Source organism: Arachis ipaensis, chromosome B6, assembly GCF_059453495.1.
Source record: "Arachis ipaensis isolate K30076 ecotype BB chromosome B6, ASM5945349v1, whole genome shotgun sequence".
In the NCBI taxonomy this organism is placed as follows: domain Eukaryota; kingdom Viridiplantae; phylum Streptophyta; class Magnoliopsida; order Fabales; family Fabaceae; genus Arachis; species Arachis ipaensis.
In genome coordinates this window covers 74,932,525-74,952,493 of record NC_142441.1, presented here as the reverse complement: position 1 = coordinate 74,952,493, position 19,969 = coordinate 74,932,525, and the positions used below count along the sequence as shown (strand labels likewise).

Genomic DNA, 19,969 nt, shown 5'->3' with positions numbered 1-19,969 from the left:
TAAACAAGCATGATGTGATTAATGTTGGATCTCTAATTGGTTTGTAATTTTCTCTCCTTCTTTGGCTTGTGGTTACTTGCATTCCAAAGTTTCATTCTTTTAACTCACTTCATGAATGTATAATTCCATGCTTGCTACACCTCTACTTGGCTAAGTGCTTATATGTCATATTTTCTTTCAGGATGATCGATAGAGGAAAAGAAAAGGCTATGACCTTAGAAAAGAGGAAGAAATCTCAGGCCTCTGCCATGTCTCCTTATGCCAATTATGCAAGGAATCCACTGAATGAAGTGGATAAGCAAAAACAGCTGCTATCGCCCACTGATACATACATGTTTCCCAACCTCTACTGTGAGCTCCGTTTTTCCACCTATCGGAAGACGAACCTTAATATTGAGAAGAAATTGGCCTTACCCGACGACTTGCGGGAACCCATTGAGGCCCGTATTCAGGGATTGGGCCTAGGCTTTATTGATAGAGACTTAGGATGGATTAACACTTCATGGGTCAAGGAGTTTTATTGTAACTTCTTTCGAGAGACTCTGGATTCAGTGCACTTAAGGAGTGGGCAGATCTCGATCATTGAGGTAGCTATTGAGGGTGTTTTGCACTGTCTACCTCGGACTGGTGATGCATGTGCATACCAGTAGGTAGAGGCTACAATTAATACTACGACTTTTGACTATGAGGCACTGAAGAGTGTTATTGCCACACCGGACACCCCTTGGGTGATGGATTCTCGCAACACCAGGCCCAAGGGGATGTTATTCACCTATCTGTCTAGGGAGGACCGGACTTGGCAGCAGATATTCGCCCACTATGTCCTGCCCACTACACACTTCTCTGAGATTCTGATGGATATGCTTCTCCTGGTTGGTTGTGTCATGGAGGGGAATAAGGTATATTTCCCCCGGCTGATCATGAGAGGCATGTGGTGAGCACACATCCGCGGCCTTCTACCATTTCCTACCATGGTCACTAGGATGATTGAGCTAGCTGGCGCCCCATGGAGGGATTATGATGCGATTCCACCACCCCCAGACGAGGACGAGAAGGAGGTTACTATTTCATGGGGTACATGGGTGCACAAGAAGCCCCCATCCAGGCGCCGCTCTCGAGCTAGAGCAGCAGTGGAGGCATCCAGACCTTCATCTTCAATAGCCGCAGCAGAACCATCTTCTTCCACAGCACCAGAAGAAGTACCTTTACCACCACCAGTACCTGAGCTGACATACCTGCTAGTACAGCGCCTGTTTCGCTTCATGGAGTGCAGCGAGCATCGTATCATGCGACGTCTCGACCGCATAGACCAGGTATTTGTATCACAGGGCATTGAGCTACACCCTCTCCCCGACTCTCCTGCTTCCGATGAGCCAGATCATGAGGAAGAGCATGAGGCAGAGCATGAGGCTGAGTACGCGAAGGAGCATGATGAGCGGATAATTTATACGCTTTTTGGCATTGTTTTTAGTATGTTTTTAGTATGTTTTAGTTAGTTTTTATTATGTTTTTATTAGTTTTTAAATAAAAATCATATTTCTGGACTTTACTATGAGTTTGTGTGTTTCTCTGTGATTTTAGGTATTTTCTGGCTGAAATTGAGGGACCTGAGCAAAAATCTGATTCAGAGACTGAAAAAGGACTGCAGATGTTGTTGGATTCTGACCTCCCTGCACTCGAAGTGGATTTTCTGGAGCTACAGAAGCCCAATTGGCGCGCTCTCAATTGCGTTAGAAAGTAGACATCCTGGGCTTTCTTGCAATATATAATAGTACATACTTTGCTCGAGATTTGATGGCCCAAACCGGCGTTCCAAATCAGCAAAGAAATTCTGGCGTCAAAATGCCAGAACTGGCATGAAAGCTGGAGTTAAACGCCCAAACTGGCACAAAAGCTGGCGTTTAATTCCAAGAAAGATCTCTACACGTGAAAGCTTCAATGCTCAGCCTAAGAATACACCAAGTGGGCCCCAGAAGTGGATTTCTACATTAACTATTCTAGCTTACTCATTTTCTGTAACCCTAGGTCACTAGTTTATTATAAAAACTACTTTTAGTTATTCATCTTGTACCTCATGACACTTTACACGTTTCATATTGTATTTCTGACAGCATGAGTCTCTAAACCCCATGGTTGGGGATGAGGAGCTCTACTGTGTTTTGATGAATTAATGCAATTACTACTGTTTTCCATTCTATCACGCTTGTTTCTATTCTAAGATATTCACTCGTACTTCAACTTGATGAATGTGATGATCTGTGACACTCATCACCATTCTCAACCTATGAACGCGTGTGGTGCACGAAATTGTGATGTCCAGCCTCGAACAATCCCTGGCAACGTGAGCAACTTGGTACGCGTAATCGTGATTACACTTTAATGATGTAAAATTCATGGCTCTTTCTTTCCCTGGCAATGGCGCCAAGAATATGGTGCCAATACCATGGTTCACAACTTCGATACAACTAACCAGCAAGTGCACTGGGTCATCCAAGTAATACCTTACGTGAGTAAGGGTCGAATCCCACGGAGATTGTTGGTATGAAGCAAGCTATGGTCACCTTGCAAATCTCAGTTAGGCAGATATAAATTGATAATGGTGTTTTTGAATAATAATTAATAGAATAGGGATAGAAATACTTATGTAATTCATTGGTGAGAATTTCAGATAAGCGAATGGAGATGCTTTCGTTCCTCTGAACCTCTGCTTTCCTGCTATCTTCATCCAATCAGTCTTACTCCTTTCCATGGCTGGCTTTATGTGATACATCACCACTGTCAATGGCTACTTTCGGTCATCTCTCGGGAAAATAATCCAATGCCCTGTCACGGCACGGCTATTCATCTGTCGGTTCTCGATCATGCTGGAATAGGATTTACTATCCTTTTGCGTCTGTCACTAACGCCCCGCAATCGCGAGTTTGGAGCTCGTCACAGTCATTCATTCATTGAATCCTACTCAGAATACCACAGACAAGGTTTAGACTTTCCGGATTCTCTTGAATGCCGCCATCATTCTAGCTTACGCCACGAAGATTCTGATTAAGAGATCTAAGAGATACTCATTCAGTCGAAGGTAGAATGGAAGTGGTTGTCAGGCACGCGTTCATAGGGAATGATGATGATTGTCACGTTCATCACATTCAGGTTGAAGTGCGAATGAATATCTTAGAAGCGAAATAAGATGAATTGAATAGAAAACAGTAGTACTTTGCATTAATCTTTGAGGAACAGCAGAGCTCCACACCTTAATCTATGGAGTGTAGAAACTCTACCGTTGAAAATACATAAGTGAAAGGTCCAGGCATGGCCGAATGGCCAGCCCCTCTGATCTAAGAACCAGGCGTCCAAAGATGAACAATGGATTAAAACTGAGACCAAAGATACCTAATACAATAGTAAAAGGTCCTATTTATAATAAACTAGCTACTAGGGTTTACATGAGTAAGTAATTGATGCATAAATCCACATCCTGGGCCCACTTGGTGTGTGTTTAGGCTGAGCTTGAGTGTTGCACGTGTAGAGGTCCTTCTTGGAGTTGAACGCCAGCTTTTGTGCCAGTTTGGGTGTTCAACTCTGGTTTTGGCTCCTTTTCTGGCGCTGGACGCCAGATTTGGGTAGAAAGCTGGCGTTGAACGCCAGATTACGTCATCTATTCTTGACCAAAGTATAGACTATTATATATTGCTGGAAAGCCCTGAATATCTACTTTCCAACGCAATTGGAAGCGCGCCATTTCAAGTTCTGTAGTTCCAGAAAATCCACTTTGAGTGAAGGGAGGTCAGAATCCAACAGCATCAGCAGTCCTTCTTCAACCTCTGAATCTGATTTTTGCTCAAGTCCCTCAATTTCAGTCAGAAAATACCTGAAATCACAGAAAAACACACAAACTCATAGTAAAGTCCAGAAATGTGAATTTAACATAAAAAGTAATGAAAACATCCCTAAAAGTAACTAGATCCTACTAAAAACATACTAAAAACAATGTCAAAAAGCGTATAAATTATCCGCTCATCACAACACCAAACTTAAATTGTTGCTTGTCCCCAAGCAACTGAAAATCAAATAGGATAAAAAGAAGAGAATATGCTATAAATTCCAAACTATCAATGAAACATAGCTTCAATTATATGAGCGGGACTTATAGCTTTTTGCCTCTTGAATAGTTTTGGCATCTCACTTTATCCATTGAGGTTCAGAATGATTGGCATCTATAGGAACTTCAGATTTTGAATAGTGTTATTGATTCTCCTAGTTCAGTATGATGATTCTTGAACACAGCTTCTTTATGAGTCTTGGCCGTGGCCCTAAGCACTTTGTTTTCCAGTATTACTACCGGATACATAAATGCCACAGACACATAATTGGGTGAACCTTTTCAGATTGTGACTCAGCTTTGCTAAAGTCCCCAATTAGAGGTGTCCAGGGTTCTTAAGCACACTCTTTTTTTTTGCTTTGGACCTTGACTTTAACCGCTCAGTCTCAAGTTTTCACTTGACACCTACACGCCACAAGCACATGGTTAGGGACAGCTTGGTTTAGCCACTTAGACCATGATTCTATTCCTTTAGGCCCTCCTATCCACTGATGCTCAAAGCCTTGGGATCCTTTTTATTTCCCTTGACTTTTGGTTTTAAGGGTTATTGGCTTTTTCTTTCTATTTTTTTTTTCGCCTACCTTTTTTTTTTCTGCAAGCTTTGTTCTTTGCTGCTTTTTCTTGCTTCAAGAATCATTTTTATGATTTTTCAGATTATCAAATAACATGTCTCCTAGTCATCATTCTTTCAAGAGCCAACATATTTAACATTCTTAAACAACAACTTCAAAAGACATATGCACTGTTCAAGCATACATTCAGAAAACAAGAAGCATTGTCACCACATCAATATAATTAAGCTAAGTTCAAGGATAAATTCGAAACTCATGTATTTCTTGTTCTTTTGATTTAAAACATTTTTTTTTAAGAGAGGTGATGGATTCATAGGACATTCATAACTTTAAGACATAGTTACTACTATTGATAATCATGTAATGAATACACAAACATAGATAAGCACATATCATAGAAAATGAAAAACAGAAGAAATAAGAACAAGGAATGAATCCACCTTAGTGATGGTGGCGTTTCCTTCTTGAGGAACCAATGATGTCCTTGAGCTCTTCTATGTCTCTTCCTTGTCTTTGTTTCTCCTTCCTCATTGCTTTTTGATCTTCTCTTATTTCATGAAGCATGATGGAGTGCTCTTGATGTTCCACCCTTAGTTGCTTCCAATAATTGTGTGGAAGAAAATGTATCCCCTGAGGTATCTCAGGGATCTCTTGATTTGCAGTCAAATGTTCTACCACTGAGCTATAGACCCTTGATGGAAGCTTTTGTCTTCCCTTTCCTCTTTCTAGAGGTTTCTCTGGCCTTAGGTGCCATCAATGGTTATGGAAAAAACAAAAAAAGCTATGCTTTTTACCACACCAAACTTAGAATGTTGCTCGCCCTCGAGCAAAAGAAGAAGGAATAGAAGAAGAAGAAGATATGGAGGAGATGGGGGGATGTGTGTATGGATGTGAGTGGTGGATGTGAGTGGTGGGTGGGAATCCTGTGAGATTCACAGATCCTGAGATGATCCTGTGGGTCCACAGATCCTGAGATGATCCTGTGGGGTCCACAGATCTTGAGGTGTCAAGGAATTTACATCCCTGCACCAATTTAGGCATGCAAAATACCCTTGCACACAACTCTGGGCGTTTAGCGCCAGGTTGGTGCCCATTTTGGGCGTTCAACGCCCATTTGTTGCCATTTCTGGCGTTGAACGCCAGAACCATGCTTGTTCTGGGCGTTCAGCGCCAGGATGTTGCCCATTTTTGGCGTTCAGCGCCAAAATCATGCTCTGTTCTGGCGTTTGAACGCCAGGCAGATGCTCCTCCAGGGTGTGATTTTTCTTCTGCTGTTTTTGATTCCGTTTTCAATTTTTATATTTATTTTGTGACTCCACATGATCATGAACCTACAAAGACATATAACTAAGAAAAATATAGTTAGATAAATAAAAATTGGGTTGCCTCCCAACAAGCGCTTCTTTAATGTCAATAGCTTGACGGTGGGCTCTCATGGAGCCTCACAGATGTGCAGAGCTTTGTTGAGACTCTCCAACACCAAACTTAGAGTTTGGATATGGGAGTTCAACACCAAACTTAGAGTTTGGTTGTGGCCTCCCAACACTAAACTTAGAGTTTGACTGTGGGGGCTCTGGTTGACTCTGCTTTGAGAGAAACTTTTTCTGCTTCCTCTCCATGGTTGCAGAGGGAGATCCTTGAGTTTTAAACACAAGGGAGTCCTCATTCCATTGAAGGACTATTTCACCTCTGTCAACATCAATCACAGCTCTTGCTGTGACCAGGAAAGGTCTTCCTAGGATGATGGATTCATCCTCTTCCTTTCCAGTATCCAGGACTATGAAATCAGCAGGGATGTAAAGGCCTTCAACCTTTACTAATACGTCCTCTACTTGTCCATATGCCTGTTTTCTCGAATTGTCTACCATCTCTAGTGAGATTTTAGCAGCTTGCACCCCATAGATTCCCAGTTTCTCTATTACAGAGAGGGGCATGAGGTTTATTCCTGAACCAAGGTCACACAGAGCCTTAAAGATCATGGTGCCTATGGTACAAGGTATTATGAACTTTCCAGGATCCTGTCTCTTCTGAGGCAATGTCAGTTGATCCAGATCACTTAGTTCATTGATGAACAAGGGAGGTTCAACTTCCCAAGTATCAATGCCAAATAATTTGGCATTCAGCTTCATGATTGCACCAAGAAACTTGGCAGTTTGCTCTTTAGTAACATCCTCATTCTCTTCAGAAGAGGAATACTCATCAGAGCTCATAAAGGGCATAAGGAGGTTCAATGGAATCTCTATGGTCTCTAGATGAGCCTCAGAGTCCCTTGGTTCCTCAGAGGGAAGCTCCTTATTGATCACTGGACGTCCCAGGAGGTCTTCCTCCTTGGGATTCACGTCCTCCACTCCCCTTGTAGGTTCGGCCATGGTGCTTATGTCAATGGCCTTGCACTCTCCTTTTGGGTTCTCTTCTGTATTGCTTGGGAGAGTACTGGGAGGGATTTCAGTGATCCTTTTACTCAGCTGGCCCACTTGTGCTTCCAAATTTCTAATGGAAGATCTTGTTTCATTCATGAAACTTACAGTGGCCTTAGACAGATCAGAGACTAAGTTTGCCAGATTAGAAGTATTTTGTTCAGAGTTCTCTGTCTGTTGCTGAGTGGATGATGGAAAAGGTTTGCTGTTGCTAAACCTGTTTCTTGCACCATTATTAAAGCCTTGTTGAGGCTTTTGATCCTTCCATGAGAAATTTGGATGATTTCTCCATGATGAGTTATAGGTGTTTCCATAAGGTTCACCTAAGTAATTCACCTCTGCTATTGCAGGGTTCTCATGATCATAAGCTTCTTCTTCATGAGAAGCCTCTTGAGTACTGTTGGATGCAGCTTGCATTCCATGCAGACTCTGAGAGATCATATTGACTTGCTGAGTCAATATTTTATTCTGAGCCAATATGGCATTCAGAGTATCAACTTCAAGAACTCCCTTTTTTATAGGCGTCCCATTACTCACAGGATTCCTTTCAGAAGTGTACATGAACTGGTTATTAGCAACCATGTCAATGAGTTCTTGAGCTTCTGCAGGCATTTTCTTTAGGTGAATGGATCCACCTGCAGAAGTGTCCAGTGACATTTTTGATAGCTCAGATAAACCATCATAGAATATATCCAGGATGGTCCATTCTGAAAGCATGTCAGAAGGACACTTTTTGGTCAACTGTTTGTATCTTTCCCAAGCTTCATAGAGGGATTCACCTTCTTTCTGTCTGAAGGTTTGAACATCAGCTCTAAGCTTGCTCAGCTTTTGAGCAGGAAAGTACTTGGCTAAGAAAGCCGTGACCAGCTTATCCCAAGAGTTCAGGCTATCTTTGGGTTGAGAATCCAACCATAATCTAGCTCTGTCTCTTACAGCAAAAGGGAAAAGCATGAGCCTGTAGATTTCAGGATCTACTCCATTAGTCTTAACAGTATCACATATCTGCAAGAATTCAGTTAAGAACTGAAAAGGATCTTCAGATGGAAGTCCATGAAACTTGCAGTTCTGCTGCATCAGAGAAACTAATTGAGGTTTCAGCTCAAAGTTGTTTGCTCCAATGGCAGGAATGGAGATGCTTCTTCCATGTAAATTGGAATTAGGTGCAGTAAAGTCACCAAGCATCTTCCTTACATTATTATTATTTTCGGCTGCCATCTCCTCTTCCTGTTCGAAAATTTTTGAAAGGTTATCTCTGGATTGTTGTATTTTAGCTTCTCTTAATTTTCTCTTCAGAGTCCTTTTAGGTTCTGGATCTGCTTCCACAAGAATGTTCTTATCCTTGCTCCTGCTCATATGACAAAGAAGAAGGCACAGAAAAATAATAATAATAATAGAGATCCTTTATACCACAGTATAGGGATCCCTGTGTGAGTAGAAGAAGAGGGGGAGACAAAGAATGTAATATAATGGAAGAAACACAACTGTGAGGATGGCAGAGATGTGAGATGAGATGTTAGGATATGAATGAATAAATAGAATAAGATGGGGGAGGGATAATTTTCGAAAAATATTTTTGAAAAAGAGTTAGTGATTTTTGAAAATAGTTTTTGAAAAATGTTAGTAATTTTCGAAAATTTTTGAAATCAAAAAATAAAAAATAAAAATAATTAGTTAATTAAAAAGAAATTTTGAAAAAGAGGGAAGATATTTTCGAAAATTAGAGAGAGAGAGTTAGTTAGGTAGTTTTGAAAAAGTTAAGAAACAAACAAAAAGTTAGTTAGTTAGTTGAAACAAATTTTGAAAAGATAAGAAGTTAGGAAGTTAGAAAAGATATTTTGAAAAGATATTTTTGAAAAAGATAAGATAAGAAGATATTTTTGAAAAGATATGATTGAAATTAGTTTTGAAAAAGATTTGATTTTTAAAATCACAATTAATGACTTGATTCACAAGAAATCACAAGATATGATTCTAGAACATAAAGTTTGAATCTTTCTTAATAAGTAAGTAACAAACTTGAAATTTTTGAATCAAAACATTAATTGCTATTGTTATTTTCGAAAATTTGGTATAAAAATAAAAAAAAAGATTTTTGAAAAATATTTTTGGAAATTTCGAAAATAACTAAGAAATTTGAAAAAGATTTGATTTGTGAAAAAAAAAGATTTTGAAAAAGATAAGATTTTCAAATTGAAAATTTGATTTGACTCATAAGAAACAACTTGATTTTAAAATTTTTGAAAAAGTCAACTCAAATTTTCGAATTTGATGAGAGAAAAGGGGAAAGATATTTTTTTGATTTTTGAATTTTTATGATGCAAGAGAAAAACACTAAAAAGATGCAATGCATGAAATTTTTTTTAGATCAAAACATGTGATGCATGCAAGAATGCTATGAATGTCAAGATGAACACCAAGAACACTATGAATGTCAAGATGAACATCATAGACACAATTTTGAAAAACTTTTATTGCAAAGAAAACATGCAAGACACCAAACTTAGAATTCTTTAATGCTTAGACACTAAGAATTCAAGAATGCATATGAAAAACAAGAAAAGACACAAAACATGAAAACATCAAGATCAAACAAGAAGACTTACCAAGAACAACTTGAAGATCATGAAGAACACTATGAATGCATGAAATTTTCGAAAAATGCAAGATGAACATGCAATTGACACCAAAATTATGATATGACTCAAGACTCAAACAAGAAACACAAAATATTTTTTTGATTTTTATGATTTTCTAATTTTTTTGGATTTTTATTTTATATTTTTCGAAAATTATTTAGAAGGAAAGAAAAATAAGGATTCCAAAATTTTTAATATGAATTCCAGGAATCTTGCCATGTTAGTCTAAAGCTTCAGTCCAGGAATTAGACATGGCTCACTAGCCAGCCAAGCTTTCAATGAAAGCTCCGGTCCAAAACACTAGACATGGCCAATGGCCAGCCAAGCTTCAGCATGTAATTCTGACATGACACGCCTGACATACTCATTCCCAAAGGAATAGGACATGGCTTTACAGCCAGCCAGGCTTCAACGTGCTTCATGAAACACTAGAATTCATTCTTAAAAATTTTTGAATAAAATTTTTGAAAACATTTTTATATTATTTTCGAAAACAGATGAGAATATTTTAGAAATATTTTTTTTGAAAATTTTTTGAAAAGAAAACAAAAAGAAAATTACCTAATTACCTAATCTCGAACAATCCCCGGCAACGGCGCCAAAAACTTGGTGCACGAAATTGTGATGTCCAGGCTCGAACAATCCCTGGCAACATGAGCAACTTGGTACGCGTAATCGTGATTACACTTTAATGATGTAAAATTCATGGCTCTTTCTTTCCCTGGCAAAGGCGCCAAGAATATGGTGCCAATACCATGGTTCACAACTTCGATACAACTAACCAGCAAGTGCACTGGGTCGTCCAAGTAATACCTTACGTGAGTAAGGGTCGAATCCCACGGAGATTGTTGGTATGAAGCAAGCTATGGTCACCTTGTAAATCTCAGTTAGGCAGATATAAATTGATAATGGTGTTTTCGAATAATAATTAATAGAATAGGGATAGAAATACTTATGTAATTCATTGGTGAGAATTTCAGATAAGCGAATGGAGATGCTTTCGTTCCTCTGAACCTCTGCTTTCCTGCTATCTTCATCCAATCGGTCTTACTCCTTTCCATGGCTGGCTTTATGTGATACATCACCACTGTCAATGGCTACTTTCGGTCATCTCTCGGGAAAATGATCCAATGCCCTGTCACGGCATGGCTATTCATCTGTCGGTTCTCGATCATGCTGGAATAGGATTTACTATCCTTTTGCGTCTGTCACTAACGCCCAGAAATCACGAGTTTGGAGCTCGTCACAGTCATTCATTCATTGAATCCTACTCGGAATACCACAGACAAGGTTTAGACTTTCCGGATTCTCTTGAATGCCGCCATCATTCTAGCTTACGCCACGAAGATTCTGATTAAGAGATCTAAGAGATACTCATTCAGTCGAAGGTAGAACGGAAGTGGTTGTCAGGCACGCGTTCATAGGGAATGATGATGATTGTCACGTTCATCACATTCAGGTTGAAGTGCGAATGAATATCTTAGAAGCGAAATAAGATGAATTGAATAGAAAATAGTAGTACTTTGCATTAATCTTTGAGGAACAGCAGAGCTCCACACCTTAATCTATGGAGTGTAGAAACTCTACCGTTGAAAATACATAAGTGAAAGGTCCAGGCATGGCCGAATGGCCAGCCCCTCTGATCTAAGAACCAGGCATCCAAAGATGAACAATGGATTAAAACTGAGACCAAAGATACCTAATACAATAGTAAAAGGTCCTATTTATAATAAACTAGCTACTAGGGTTTACATGAGTAAGTAATTGATGCATAAATCCACTTCCTGGGCCCACTTCGTGTGTGTTTGGGCTGAGCTTGAGTGTTGCACGTGTAGAGGTCCTTCTTGGAGTTGAACTCCAGCTTTTGTGCCAGTTTGGGCGTTCAACTCTGGTTTTGGCTCCTTTTCTGGCGCTGGACGCCAGATTTGGGTAGAAAGCTGGCGTTGAACGCCATTTTACGTCATCTATTCTTGGCCAAAGTATGGACTATTATATATTGCTGGAAAGCCCTGGATGGCTACTTTCCAACGCAATTGGAAGCGCGCCATTTCGAGTTCTGTAGCTCCAGAAAATCCACTTTGAGTGCAGGGAGGTCAGAATCCAACAGCATCAGCAGTCCTTCTTCAACCTCTGAATCTGATTTTTGCTCAAGTCCCTCAATTTCAGTCAGAAAATACCTGAAATCACAGAAAAACACACAAACTCATAGTAAAGTCCAGAAATGTGAATTTAACATAAAAACTAATAAAAACATCCCTAAAAGTAACTAGATCCTACTAAAAACATACTAAAAACAATGTCAAAAAGCGTATAAATTATCCGCTCATCAGCGTGCCTGACAACTACCTCCGTTCTACCTTAGATTGAGTGCTTATCTCTTAGCCTCCTGATTCAGATCAGAGTCTTCGTGGTATAAGCTAGAATTATTGGCGGCCATTCCTGAGATCCGTAGAGTCTAAACCTTGTCTGTGGTATTCCGAGTAGGATCTGGGAAGGGATGACTGTGACGAGCTTCAAACTCACGAGTTCTGGGCATAGTGACAGACGCAAAAGGATCAATGGATCCTATTCCAGCATGAGTGAGAACCGACAGATGATTAGCCGTGCGGTGACAGCGCATTTGAACCATTTTCACTGAGAGGACGGATGGTAGCCATTGACAACGGTGATCCACCAACATACAGCTTGCCATGGGAGGAGCATTGCGTGTGTGAAGAAGAAGACAGTAAGAAAGCAGAGATTCAGAAGATAGAGCAACTCCAAAACCTCAACCTGTTCTCCATTACTGCATAACAAGTATTTATTTCATGTTCTTTTACTTTTTACAATTAAATATGAGAATTATTGATATCCTGACTAAGAGTTACAAGATTGCCATAGCTTGCTTCAAGCTGACAATCTCCGTGGGATCGACCCTTACTCATGTAAGGTATTACTTGGACGACCCAGTGCACTTGCTGGTTAGTTGTGCGGAGTTGTAAAAGTGTGATTGCAATTTTGTGCACCAAGTTTTTGGCGCCGTTGCCAGGGATTGTTCGAGTTTGGACAACTGACGGTTTATTTTGTTGCTTAGATTAGGAATAATTTATTTTTGTTGGTTTAGAGTCACTAAATTTGAGTCTTTTATTTGAGTTTAGTTTCATATTTTAAGTTTGGTGTCAATTGCATGCTTTTATTTTCTTTCAATTTTTCGAATTTGCATGTTCTTAGTTCTTTCTTTATCTTTAAAAATTCTAAGTTTGGTGTCTTCTTTGTGTTTTCCTTTAAATTTTCAAAAATTTGTGTTTGATTTTCTAAAAATTGTTCTTGGTGTTCATCTTGATATTCAAAGTTTTCTTTTTTGTTCCCTTTGTTTTGATCTAAAATTTCTAAGTTTAGAGTCATTTTGTTGTTTTTCTCTTTCCTCATTAAAATTCAAAAATAAAAAAAATATCTTTTCCTTATTTTACTCATAAATTTCGAAATTTTGCATTAAATTAGTCAAAGATTTTCAAAATCATATCTTTTTTTTAGTCAAGTCAAAATTCGAAATTCAAAAATTGATCTTTTCAAATCTTTTTCAAAAATCAAATCTTTTTAATTTCTTCAATTATATCTTTTCAATCATATCTTTTTTTTATAAATTGCAATCATATCTTCTCAATCATATCTTCTTCAAAATAATTTTCAATCATATCTTTTTTATTTCTAATTCCAAAATCTTTTTAATTAATTAATTAATTTAGTTTTCAATTTGCTTTTATTCCATTTTCTTCTAATTTTCGAAAATCATATCCAGAATTTTTCAAATCTTTTTAATTAATTAGCCATTTTAGCATTCGAATTATTTATTTATCTTTTTACTTTTTCCCTTAATTTTTGAAACTTTTATTTTATTTTTCATTTATTTTGTTTTATTTTTTTGGTTACTTTTAATTAAATAAAATAAAAAAAATTCATATCAATTCCCTTTTCTCCATCATGGACATAAGTGGAAGTGAACAGTCCAGACAGACTCTGGGGTCATATGCTAACCCCATTACAGCTGCATATGGGAGTAGCATCTGTATACCTCCCATCAAAGCAAGCAGTTTTGAGCTAAATCCTCAGCTCATTATCATGGTACAGCAAAATTGCCAATATTCCGGTCTTCCACAGGAAGAACCTACTGAGTTTCTGGCATAGTTCTTACAAATTGCTGACACAGTACGTGATAAAGAAGTGGATCAGAATGTCAACAGATTATTACTGTTTCCATTTGCTATAAAAGATCAAGCTAAGAGGTGGTTAAATAACCAACCCACAGCAAGCATAAAAACATGAAGAAAGTTATCAGACAAATTCTTGAATCAATTTTACCCTCTAAAAAGGATGACACAGCTGAGGCTGGACATCCAAGGCTTTAAACAAGAGGATCATGAATCCCTTTATAATGTCTGGGAGAGGTACAGAGGGATGCTAAGGAAATGTCCCTCTGAAATGTTTTCAAAGTGGGTATAGTTAGACATCTTCCACTATGGGCTTACAGAAAGAGCTCAAATATCTCTAGACTACTCAGCTGGTGGATCTATACACATGAGAAAGACGATTGAAGAAGCTCAAGAACTCATAGATACGGTTGCTAGAAATCAACATCTGTACTCAAGTAGTGAGTCCTCCATAAAAGAAGAGGCTAGGGCAGTAACTACTGATCCTAATCCTCAAGAACAGATCGTTGAACTTAATCAGCAATTGCTCCTTATGACAAAACAATTAGTAGAATTTAAAGAGATGTTCCAGGACACTAAAAAATGCTAACAAGAATATGGAAGCATAATTGAATCAGACAAGATAGCAGCTATCTAAACAGATAACAGAAGAATGCCAAGCTGTTCAACTAAGGAGCGGAAAGACATTGAATAATCCAGCTCAAAGTAGTAGAAGGCCAAGAAGGGAACAACTCACAGAGCATGACCAAACCACTGCCCAAAATCCTTCTGAGGACAGCAAGAGCCCAGAGAGGAATAATTCTGGTGTTCAAACGCCAGAAAAAGGGTGAAAGATTGGCGTCAAACGGCCAGTGGATGCCCACTTCTGGCGTTCAAACGCCAGAAAAGGGAGAAAAGTTAGCGTTGAACGCCCATCCCTTACCCAGTTCTGGCGTTCAAACACCAGAAAAGGGTGGGAAGCTGACGTTAAACGCCCATCCAGTACCCAATCCTGGCGTTCAAATACCAATGAGGGATCAGACACCTGCAAGTGCTGATAGTAACCCCTCTAAGAAGGCTTCTCCAACCACCTCTGTAGGGAATAAACCTGCAGCAACTAAGGTTGAAGAATATAAAGCCAAGATGCCTTATCCTCAGAAACTCCGTCAAGCAGAATAGGATAAACAATTTGCCCGCTTTGCAGACTATCTCAGGACTCTTGAGATAAAGATCCCGTTTGCAGAGGCACTTGAGCAAATACCCTCTTATGCTAAGTTCATGAAAGAGATCTTAAGTCATAAGAAGGATTGGAGAGAAACTAAAAAGGTGTTTCTCACTGAAGAATGCAGTGCAGTCATTCTGAAAAGCTTACCAGAGAAGCTTCAAGATCCAAGAAGCTTTATGATACCATGCACATTAGAGGGTGCTTATATAACAACCCTGATTTTCGAGTATGTGAGATCTTTTCCGAAGGCACGGATTTCGCCAGAAGATCAGTAAAGGGAACACCTGTTCTATATCAACAAGTATCTCAATCCTCATTGTCATTATGTCATCCTTAAGCTAGAACCTTTTCCGTGGCAAGCTCGATAACGCGGTCACGAAGAACCTAGTTTTTGAACTGTATCGGTTGGCAGTTTTGATTCTGATTTTCGTAAATAGTCTCTGTTTGACGAATCGGAATCGATTCATGAGAGGAGAGAGATAATAGTATAATATTATCATTATATTAGTATTAGAAAATGCTTGAATGATATTATAAGGTTACCTGGTCTGTTTTAGTTAAAAATAGAAAATCGGTTTAACCGGGTTTACGGTTTACTGGTGCAGCTTAGCACCAACACTCTCTGATGACTTTAGCAATACTAAGACCTCATCATACATGTTTTATTCCCATAATAAATATGTTACTAGTATCATTTATGCTAGTAGCTCAGAAAATAATTTTTAGAGATGTTTTTATAAGTGTTCCGATACACCTAGTTTTAGTAGTTATACACCTAGTTTTAGTAGTTATACACCTAATTTTTAGAGATGTTTTAATATTATTTTAACCCACCTCCAAGCCAACCAATCACAACTCACCTTACACCCCCAAGACCTCCAAGGCTGCCTCATTTCATCATTTTGGCCGAAAATAACAAGAGAGAAAAGAGAGAAACTTTCATGAACACTTAATCTTCAAAGCTTGATTTCTTCTGAACTAAAACTCAAATCAAAACTCCGATTTCACCAAAATGATCCTCTCTTCTTCCTCTCCATAACCATGTGACTTATCAAGGCTGGAAATAAGGTGAGATGGCTGTTCCTTTCCCCTTTCAATTCGGTTTTCAAGGAAAACCATGCAAAACATGTATTTTCTTGATGTTCTTCCTTAGGAATCATGCTTGACTTGACTTGAGGGCCAAGAAATGTTAATTTCCAGAAAGTATAAGGTGAGATATCTCTTCCTAACATACTGAGTGAGATTTGGTAAGTTGAGAGTTTTTGGATTTAAAGTTGTTGTTGATGTGATTTAGGAGGAAAAAGTGCTAAAGGACCACCTAAAAGTCTAACTGAATTAGGAGCAGCAAAACCAGGTAGGGTGTCATAAAATTAATCTTGATTATTTGTGTTTGAGTTGTGTGAATGTTGTATAAATTGTCTGTGCTAAAAATTGGTTGCATATATGATTGATTCTTGGTGAAAATTTGGTGAAATTTTGATGAAATTTGATGAAATTCAAGCTTTAAAGTTCATGTTCTTGGGCAGCTGGAAAAACGAAACCCTAAGCTTAAATTGAGGTTCAATTTGTGTTAAAATCATGTAGAAAATATGGGGTTTTAGTGGCTGCTAATTTATTATGAATTTTGGTAAAAATCGATTGCTGAAAAGACTAAAAAACGGGTAAAAACAGAGAAAGAATCTGAAGAATTTATGAAGAACATGAAGAACACTTTGAGTGTGGTGAAGAATATTGAAGAACACCTTTTAGATCTTAGAAAGGGCAAGGAAGTAAAATTTTTGGTGTTTAAGGGGTTGTTTGGTAATTTCTGAAAGTTAGGGTGGTAAAAGTAGAAATATTAAAAGTTACGGGTGGTAAAAAGTGAATTTTAAAGGTTAAAAGTAAAAGTAAGTTAATTTTCAAAAATTTAATGATAAAATAATAAAAAAATAAAAAAATATTAAATAATAATATTTAATTAAAAATATATTTTAATAAAAATAATAAAATAATGCAGAAAAGGCAGTTTTCTGTAAAAGGTTTAGAAAGATAACTTTAAGCACTGAATCTCATAATTACCTTCATGAAACACTTAGGGAGTGGTAAGAACTTATTAGTGAGACAAAGATAAAGGAAAGATAAAAAGTTAAAGAAGAGATAAAAATCGAAGAAAAAGTCTGTATAGTATTAATGACAGAAAAATAGACAGAGACTAGCGAACGAACTAGGGCAACATAGTTAGTCCTTGAATTGCAAATAGGGTTAGGTATTATATGAAAATTTAAATTGTTTCAGTATAGACTTAATGAACCTATACTTGGGACAGGTTAACTATTCATACCGAAATTTACATAAGCTTTAAATATGTACGTAAAACAGAGAAATCAGAGCAGAGTAGAGAAACACAGAGCACAGAATAACCAGAGAAAAGTAAAGAGATACAGAGAAAAGAGTAACTAGAGTAGAATAAAGGGATACAGAGAAAAGAGTAATCTAATAAAGAGAAATGGTTTGAGTTAAGATGTTGTAAAAGTAAAAGTTGTAAACTTTGTATAGTATGATTGAATAGAGAAAGAAAGAAGTACTGCATAAGAATGTGAAAGTGATGATGAATAATGGGAATGATAATGAGAAAAGAGTAATATCACAAAGAGAATAAAGGAGAAGAGTATAAGAATGAAGAGTTAAGCCTTGTGGCATGATGTTCTATTGTATGTTCATCTGCTACTTTTCCATTGGCCCTAGAGGTCCTGTAGGCCCAAGTTCACCTACAGTAAGTTGTTATTCTTGTAGGCCGAAGTTCACCTACAGTGAATATCAATTGTGTATCTTAGGGTGTTGCTCCTGTAGGCCGAAATTCACCTACAGAGAGTTGTGATTCCTGTAAGCCGAAGTTCACTTACAGGGGCGCTATTTCTGTAAGCCGAAGTTCACTTACAGAGGTGCTATTTGTGTAGGCCGAAGTTCACCTACAGAAAGTTGTTGTGCTGTAATTAGACTATTTCTGTAAGCCGAAGTTCACTTACAGATGTGTTATTTCTGTAGCCCAAAGTTCACCTACAGAAAGTTGTTGTGTTGTGTTTAGACTATTCCTGTAAGCCGAAGTTCACTTACGGGAGTGCTATTTCCATAGACCGAAGTTCACCTACAGAAAATAAGCCATATCTAGGACTAGTTCCTAGGTAATGTCGGGCTGCAGGGTGTAAACCGACACATGAGCTTATGGCCTGCATAGGACAGACATGCATCATACTTGGTTGGCATTTTCTCTGTTATGATTGTTGTTTGAATGTATGCTTTCTTTGTTTTCATTCTATTCTCTGTGTCTGTGTTTTGTTTTCTTGTATTCTTTTGTTTATGCTTTGCTTTCTATTTTCTCTATTTATCTATTTCTTCTGTCTACTGCTTCTCGGTATTCTGCTATTTATCTGCTAAACAGCACGGAATTAATGAACTTAACTAAAAACCCTGACCCTACTAAGGACTCCCCAGTTCTTACCCCTTCTCTCTCCCTTCCCCCTTCAGATGGAAGCATGAGTACCTTACCATAGTTCGTTGATGATGGTTCTGCAAAGAGGATTCCGCTCTAGATAGTCTTCTAAGTCTAGGGTGAATATCGTTCTCTGTTTACATGTATATACTATGAGACCACCCAACATCTGTATCCCGTTTGTATGTGAACTTTAACATAAATAATGTGTACGAGACTCCTGTTGTGTGGCTACTTGATGAGGTAACAGAGAGACGTCCTATGGCAATGTCTGATTGTGCAGAAGAGTAGCAGATGATGTTCTACCTTTTGGTGACGTTCCACCTGACTTGAGTTTTGAAGACCTAGAACGTATTTTCCCTCGCTTTAGAAGTTTAGAGGGACTAGGTGAGTATAGAGTCTAGGCTAGCCTAGGTACCAGCTTAGGGACCTCTTGAACAGGTCAGGACCTGGGATGTTATATGTATATATATGTATATAGATATTATTTAGCTATATCTAGGGGTGTTCTAACTAAAGGTCTACACTCTAACAAAGGCTGGATCACTAAATGTTGCTAGCTACTTGTGATGTATTTATGTGTGGTTGCTTATAACTATTTTATCTGTTATCAGTTGTGAATTGATTATGAATGATTCCGTCTATTAATCCAAACGTTTTCAAAAAAAAAATACCCCGCAAATTAACTACGTTTTTATCAATGAATCAGGCTCATATGATAAATAATAGATAATAATTAGGAAGACAAATTTGTAGCGCTCAGTTTCTGGTATGATCTAGACATATTGAAAATTGGGTCATTACAATTTGGTATCAGAGTAGTTCATTCCCAGTAGAGCCTGGGGAGTGGACTGACTATGCTTCATTGCATACTCTGCTTGTGTGTCTCATGTTATTAGGGTATCTTCAACATACATTTGGCATGAATTTCTATGAGTGCTCATTTTGGGAATGTTCGTGCCTAGCTTGAGATATTAAGACTGATCACCTTAATATTGTTTGTTTGGTGCGGATAAGACCTCAATGACTGTGAATACGCATGGTTTAATCGAGTTCCGAACGACAAATTCGTGAGAGGCACAACTATTCTTATAGCTGTTATGATCTCCATGGCCATGGCTATGTGATATTTAGATGCTGTAAGGAATGAACTGATATCTTCGTCAGGATGGCTTGAAGGAAATAGACTGCTTGAAGATGGATTCTTGCATGCGGCTAAAATTTTGAGGGCAAAATTTTCTTTTAGGAGGGTAGAATGTAACAACCCTGATTTTCGAGTATGCGAGATCTTTTTCGAAGGCACGGATTTCGCCAGAAGATCAGTAAAGGGAACACCTCTTCTATATCAACAAGTATCTCAATCCTCATTGTCATTATGTCATCCTTAA

The 19,969-nt window shown here is 38.1% G+C and overlaps 1 non-coding gene across 1 annotated transcript; it reads left to right on the top strand.

The window, feature by feature from the left end:
* Positions 1–7,796: 7,796 nt before the first annotated feature.
* LOC148561381 (small nucleolar RNA R71) lies at positions 7,797–7,904 on the top strand. The gene has a single exon (XR_015887331.1). It is a non-coding gene; the product is annotated as a small nucleolar RNA R71 (small nucleolar RNA).
* The last annotated feature ends 12,065 nt before the right edge of the window (positions 7,905–19,969 follow it).